Source organism: Lepus europaeus, chromosome 19, assembly GCF_033115175.1.
Source record: "Lepus europaeus isolate LE1 chromosome 19, mLepTim1.pri, whole genome shotgun sequence".
NCBI classification, from domain to species: Eukaryota; Metazoa; Chordata; class Mammalia; order Lagomorpha; family Leporidae; genus Lepus; species Lepus europaeus.
The window spans coordinates 69,842,117-69,848,656 of NC_084845.1; the positions used below are offsets into that span (position 1 = coordinate 69,842,117).

Below are 6,540 nucleotides of genomic sequence, written 5' to 3' on the forward strand. Positions count from 1 at the left end.
GTGGCCGCGAGCGCCCTGGGGAGGCGGTGGTGGGCGGGGACGAGGCTGCCTTCTGCAGGGGTGGGGTGGGAAAGAAGAAGGAAGCTTAGGGCCGGCGCCGCGGCTCACTAGGCTAATCCTCCGCCTTGCGGCGCCGGCACACCGGGTTCTAGTCCCGGTTGGGGCGCCAGATTCTGTCCCGGTTGCCCCTCTTCCAGTCCAGCTCTCTACTGTGGCCCGGGAAGGCAGTGGAGGATGGCCCAAGTCCTTGGGTCCTGCACCCCATGGGAGACCAGGAGAAGCACCTGGCCCCTGGCTTCGGATCAGCGTGATGCGCCGGCCACAGCGGCCATTGGAGGGTAAACCAATGGCAAAAGGAAGACCTTTCTCTCTGTCTCTCTCTCTCACTGTCCACTCTGTCTGTCAAAAATTAAAAAAAAAAAAGAAAAAGAAGAAGGAGGAAGCTGAAAGGCGGAAGCAGCGGGCGAGCAGAGGGCGAAGTGGAGCGGAGCAGGCAGGGGAGGGTGACGGAGAGGCACGGCTGTGCAGAGGGGAAGCCGGGCTCTGGGGGGACCGTGAACTGCCAGAGGCCCCCATGGGCTGGACTGCATGGGGATCAGAAGCCACGTTGGGGTCGGTGCTGAGGGGCGGCCGGTAAAGTTGCTGTCTGCAGTGCCGGCATCACATGTGGGCAGTGGTTCGAGTCCCGGCTGCTGCACTTCTGATCCGGCTCCCTGCTGTGGCCTGGGAAACCAGTGGAGGATGGCCCAAGTGCTTGGGCCCCTGCACCCACGTGGGAGACCCAGAAGAAGCTCCTGGCTCAGCCCTAGCTGTTACAGCCATGTGGGAAGTGAACCAGTCTCTCTCCGTCTCTTGAACTCTGGCTTAGGAGCTGGGCCGGCTGTACCCGAGCAGGGGGACCAGACAGGCCTGGAGCCACGCTGGGGTCAGCTCAGTGACAATGGCAGCCCGGGAGGCACTGGCAACAAGAGGGACAGCCTGGAACCCTGACTGCTTGCTGCCAGCAGAGCGGTCTGGGCGTGGGGTGCAGAGAAACCTGGGTGCCACAGGGGGCAGATGAGGCCTGGGCCAGTGGGCTCTCTGGGAGCCTAAAACACGTCCAGTTTGGAAAAGGAACCCTCCCACTCCCCTGCCCACAGCAAACCCAAGGACTCCGGTGCGGAAGGACCTCCAGGTGAGGAGGGGCGTGGTGTGGCACCACGTGCAACTGTGCCGTGGGGACATGGGGGACCTAACCCTTGCTGTCACAGAGCCCCTCCGGAACGTTCCGGTAGGGTGGGGCTGGGGCCTCCTGATTCTGCTCTGTATGTCCAAAAATTAAAAGACAAAGCAAAACAAAACAACAACGAAAAAACCCAGAAAAACAAAGGGAAGCTACCTGAGGTTTACTTAAGACAGGGAGAGGAAAACTGTCCTCGCGAGCTTCACCGTGTTGGCGGGGTGCCAGCACCCACGGTGTCCCCTCCACCACGCCCAGGACACGGTCCCAGCCGGCTCCACTTCTGTGAAGGCCGAGACATGGGAGGAAGCTGCAAACAGCGAGGTGGGTTCGCGAGGCTCCGGGGAGGGGGCCGTCTCCGTGACAGACATGCGAGGGGCAGCCGCAGTGCTGACGTGGGAGGTCCAGCGACACTCACGCCACGGACAGCAGATTCCGGCGAGATGGGACAGCCGGGCACGGGGAGGAAAGGCCGCGCGGACATCCCTAATCTGCCTGCCCGTGCTCCGAGACGGCACGATGAAGCCCAGCGATGGTGCACCTGCCTACAGCCGGGCTCGCTGAGAACTGTAGCCCTTGTGGAGCCCACCGCTCAGAACTACACATTCCTTTCAAAATATGACGGCTGGCTGGCTGTGGCACAGAGGGTTAAGTCTCTGCCTGCAGCGCCAGCATCCCATAAGGGCGCCGGTTCGAGTCCCGGCTGCTCCGCTTCCTATCCAGCTCCCTGCTATTGCATCTGGGAAAGCAGTGGAGGATGGCCCAAGTCCTTGGGCCCCTGCACCCACGTGGGAGACCTGCAGGAAGCTCCTGGCTCCTGGCTTCAGCCTGGCCCAGCCCTGGTCGTTGTAGCCACCAGGGGAGTGACCCAGCAGATGGAAGACCTCTCTCTCTGTGTGTCTCCCTCTAACTCTGACTTTCAAATAAATAAGTACATCTTAAAAAAAATAAAGACTTAACACTATCGCACACTTAACACACCAGGGCAGAGTGTGCACACAACACTGTGTGTGCCGGAAACGGAGACGGTGTGATTTGCCTTGTAGTGGCAGCCGCCTCATGGCAGAGGTCTGGAAAGGAGCCCGCGGGATCTCAGAGGTGTGCCAGCGTGCCAGTGGAAAGCCAAGAAGGTTCCAGAACAAATGGTATTTCAGGCTGCGTGCCCTGCTGGGCTCTGGATTGCGATCTGAAAAGCAGACGTTGGCCTGGGCTGAAGGCCACAGGCATGGAGACGGCGAGGGGACAGGCCGGGGGCACGAGTGGGGCCCAGGGCACAGAGCATTGTGGGGCGGGGGAGCGGCTCCCAGCTCTCAGTCTCACAGGACTCTCCTGTCTGCCCAGGGAGTCATCTTGGAGGCTAAGCCAGGGGAACTCTGGGATGCCTGGGGAATCTGTTGCAGGACGTGTCCTGGGAGGGCCGGTCCGCTGTCCTCCGGGACACAGCTCGCCTGTCCATGCCTGGACAGCACTGGGAGGCAGCAGGTGGGTGGAGAAGGGCCCGGAGCCCAGCACCTAGGCGCCACCTCCACCGTTGCCCTGTGTCCCGCGTCCCGGGTCGGGCTGGGCTGTCCCGGCTCTGTGTGGCCCCGGTGGGCTGTGGAAGGGTAGGGCCTGACGCGGGAGAAGCCAGAGCTGCTGGGCCTGCAGCAGAGAAAGAGGGAGGGGAGCTGTGACAAGGAGACCGAGGCCCAAAGGCCAGGCCGCGGGGACAGCGGTGGAGGGGCCGGCAGGCCGGCTGGGCCACAGGCCAGCCTCACGGCTGTGTGCACCGTGGAGCGCGTCCCTCCAGAACCATTACCGAGTGCTCGGCGCAGTGCTTAAAGGGGTTCAGCCACCGGGAGCCTGGACTCAAGTGACAGAATTCCCCGGAGATTCCAGTGGGCGAAGGCTGGGAAGGGGAGCGTGGCTGCGCCCAGGGCTGCCCCCAGCGCAGGCCAGCGTCCCGGCGGCTCCGGGGCCCGGAAGGGGCGCGGTCAGCAGCCGAGCTCGCTCAGGGAGCCGCCACCCCGGCAGCCTCACGGCGACCCTTTCTCGTCGCCGGGGAGCGCAGGCCCCTGCCGGAGCCGGCCTGGGCGCGGTGCCGAGGCTCGGAGCAGCTTTGGCGTTCTCCTTCCCTGAGGTCCCTTGTGCAGGCCGGGAGCCCTCAGCAGTGCGGCCTGGCCCCCACGGGCCTTGGCGAACACAAGGAGGCGGCACCGGTGGGGCCTGGGCTGTACCGTAGGATGCTGCCTCCCTGGGGAGCCTGAGTGTCTCCACGGGCCCTGCCCAGAGGGAGGATGGCCCTGCAGCCCACTCGGACTTCCTGAGCGGTGAGGGGAGGGGGAGGGGGAGAGGGGGAGGGGAAGGGGGGGGGAGGACGCCCTCTGGGCTCCCCTCAAGGAAACAGGCTCCTTACGCAGGCAAAACACCAGGGCAGGGCTAGCCACGCCCGAGTCACCGTGCTTACCGTTCTCAAACGTCTGGTCACTTGTACATTTATTGCTCTGTCCTCCCATCCACCCACCTGTCCGTCCCTCTGCCCACCCGTGCGTCCATCCATCCATCCATCTGCCCGTCTGTCTGTCCTTCCTTCCACCTGTCCATCATCCGTCCACCTGCCTGTCCATCCACCAAACCTCGCTGGGCACCTGCTGTGAGGCACCAGGCCTGCGAGGTCCGGGGCCCGACAGGAAGGAGCCACATCACGTGCGATGTCGCAGACGTGTGAAAGAGGCAGAGGAGAGGAGACGCTCACAGCAAGAACGCCTGTCACTCAGCCCGGGTCACCCAGACCCCGTCCGAACGCGACGGCGATGAAACTGGAAGGCTGTCAGGCACTTCACACTCGCTCTCTTTGCCCCAGGGCGTCGAAAGTCGCTGCGTATTTCCTGCGGAAAGCGCATCTCCACACAGGCCAGCCGGGCTGCAGGGGCCCCAGAGCCGCCCCTGGCTGGTGGCTGCCCTACTGGCCAGCACAGATCTGGGGACACAGACCCACGAGCACCCAGCCCTGGACCGAGGGGGTCTCCGTGTCACGGGCAGGGGGAGCACACCTGGAAACAGCTGGGGTGGAAGACGGGGCCCAGCAGTGCTCAGGGTGCGCGGGCAGAGGGCCTGTGCAGCACCTCTTTCCTGCTGCCGCTGTCAGGGCACAGCGCCCGGCGGGCTGCAGGTGCAGGGAGCACTTGCCAGATGAGCCACGGGCGGCTCCACTCCACGCCCATCAGAGGGCAAAACGGAGAGAGCCGGTGCTGGCTGGTGCGCCGAGGCGCAGCAGCTCCCCCGGTACCCGCTCTGGGGGACAGCGTGGTGACGGCCCAGAAGAAGCTCATCCGCAGGGCCCAGCAACTCCACCTACAGGTGGGAGCTCCCACACAGGAGCCTGAGGAGGTGGGCGCACCAGTGTTCACCGCACCACGGCGCCACGGGGCGTGAAGCTGGGAACTTGGAAATAAAGGGCACCAGAGGATCGCGGCACGCCTTGTTACCACCAACTCCTACCATGTCAGACCACGCAGCAGCCACGCTCAGAGCTGGACACGCGCGTGCCCACTGGGGAGGACAGCAGAGCACGTTGGGTGGGAGAGGAGTACACGTGACATGGGCACAAGTGTCTCGGCAGAGTCCACACGTCACGATGGGAGGGAGGCCCGTGGCATCGACAGACGTGGCCTCAGGGAAGGGGGAGAGACGGGGGGACCAGAGAGGAGGACAGAGCGGGGCTCACCGCCACGTTTTCTCCCTGGAAAGCCGAAGCACACAGGGCCAAAGGCTCAGATTGGCAGGTGCACGGGTGCAGGTGCGTGTTAACCTGTCCCCCACAATTTCCTGTCTGAAACGCTTCCCAGAAATAAGACAATGCACGACCTGGAGAAAGTCGCCTGATGGACCTGGGCCTCGGCTCCTGTGTCTGAGAGGCAGGAGGGCAGGCAGGGTCTGGGAACGGCGGCCTTGAGCCAGCCCCCGTCGCAGGCGCCGACCGAGCGCTGACTGCGCCAGGCACGGGGAAGCTGCCTGATCAGGCAGGCGCTGGCTCTTACCCCCACCCCACAGGGCGCAGGGCCGTGAGGCTGCCCAGGGCAGCAGCGAGTTGAGCAGTGGGCCCAGGATCTGAGCTCCGCCAGCCCCCGCCCCAATCCCGGCTCCTGTTCTTTTCTTTCCAGAGGCTCCAAGTTAATTTTAAAGGCCACAGGTGCCAAGGCCCTGCCGGCACTCAGGGCCCGGGCTAATCCTCCCGAGAGGCAGGCTGAGCCCCCCAGCTGTGGGTGCGCACGGCTGAGCCTGTCTGGGAGACGGAGGTGCCCCATGTACCCCGCAGTCAGGGGGCTTCTGAGAGCCTGCGGAGGACCTCACAGCCAAGAGCCCCCGCTCGGGGTCTCCCAGCTCCAGGGCTAGTCCACTGGGAGCGTGGCTTCGGGGTCGGGGGGCCCCGAGCCAGGGAGCTCAGCTGCCGGGGCAGAGAAGGGGAGGGGGCACAGCCCTGTGCAGAGACTCCCAGGCTGCGAGCAGGGGTGCTGAGCGGCCGGTGCACCCTGGCTGCCCTCGGGCCCTGCCAGCCAGCAGCGGGAGAGATGACCTGCCCGCCCACTGTGCCAGCTCGCCGCGGAATCCATCTCATAGCCGGCGGCACGACGGGCACGCCAGAGGCGTCTACAGCACTCACCGAGGCCCGGGAAGTGCCAGCACGCCCAGGGCGCGGCGGGGTGGGGCGTGGGCAGAGGAGGGGGCGCCACCCCGGACACCCAGGACCAGGGCCTCCACACCCGGACCCACCGCCTCCTCCTACCTCTGGGGACAGCAGGTCAGCGGCCGTTTGGAGTCTCCGGGACCTCGCGCAGGCTAGGGACAGGTGCTGGCTCTTCTGGGGTGGCCATCCGGGCTGTGGCCGCTCCCTGCTCCTCGGGACTCTGCCCGTCGGGACTAATGCCCGGCCTCTGCAGAGAAGGGAAATTATCCTTAAGCTCAGGACTCGCCATTGCCCCGTGGCTTCGGGAGCTTTAATCCCGGCTTCAGATGCCGGGTGTCTGCCGCGGGTTAGTGGGCTGGGCCAGCCGGCGCCTCCACAGGAGCGGGGGCCACGGGGAGGGAGAGGGAGCACACTTCCCGGGGGGAGGGGGTGCTCTGGGGTCTGTGATTGGGGTGGCGTGGGGGGAGCTTGGGGGGCGAGGTGCCATGGGACCCACGGTGGGAAATTCGGGAAGTGGCTTCCATCCACTGACGGGGACACTGCTGGCAATCAGATGCCTCAAACCCGCTCGAGCTGAGGGTGCCAGCCCATGCCCGTGGCAGCACGGCATTCCCAGGGTGGTTGGGTGCGCTGACGGTGGAGCTCCAGCGACCCC

At 65.3% G+C, this 6,540-nt stretch overlaps 1 protein-coding gene across 1 annotated transcript in view; it reads right to left on the reverse strand.

The window, feature by feature from the left end:
- Positions 1–6,058, reverse strand: part of C19H16orf74 (chromosome 19 C16orf74 homolog) — a 35,537-nt gene extending 29,479 nt beyond the window's left edge. Inside the window, exon 1 of the mRNA XM_062176858.1 lies at positions 5,985–6,058. The gene's annotated coding sequence lies outside the window, so the exon portion shown is untranslated. The remainder of the gene's footprint in view (positions 1–5,984) is intronic.
- Between the last annotated feature and the right edge of the window lie 482 nt (positions 6,059–6,540).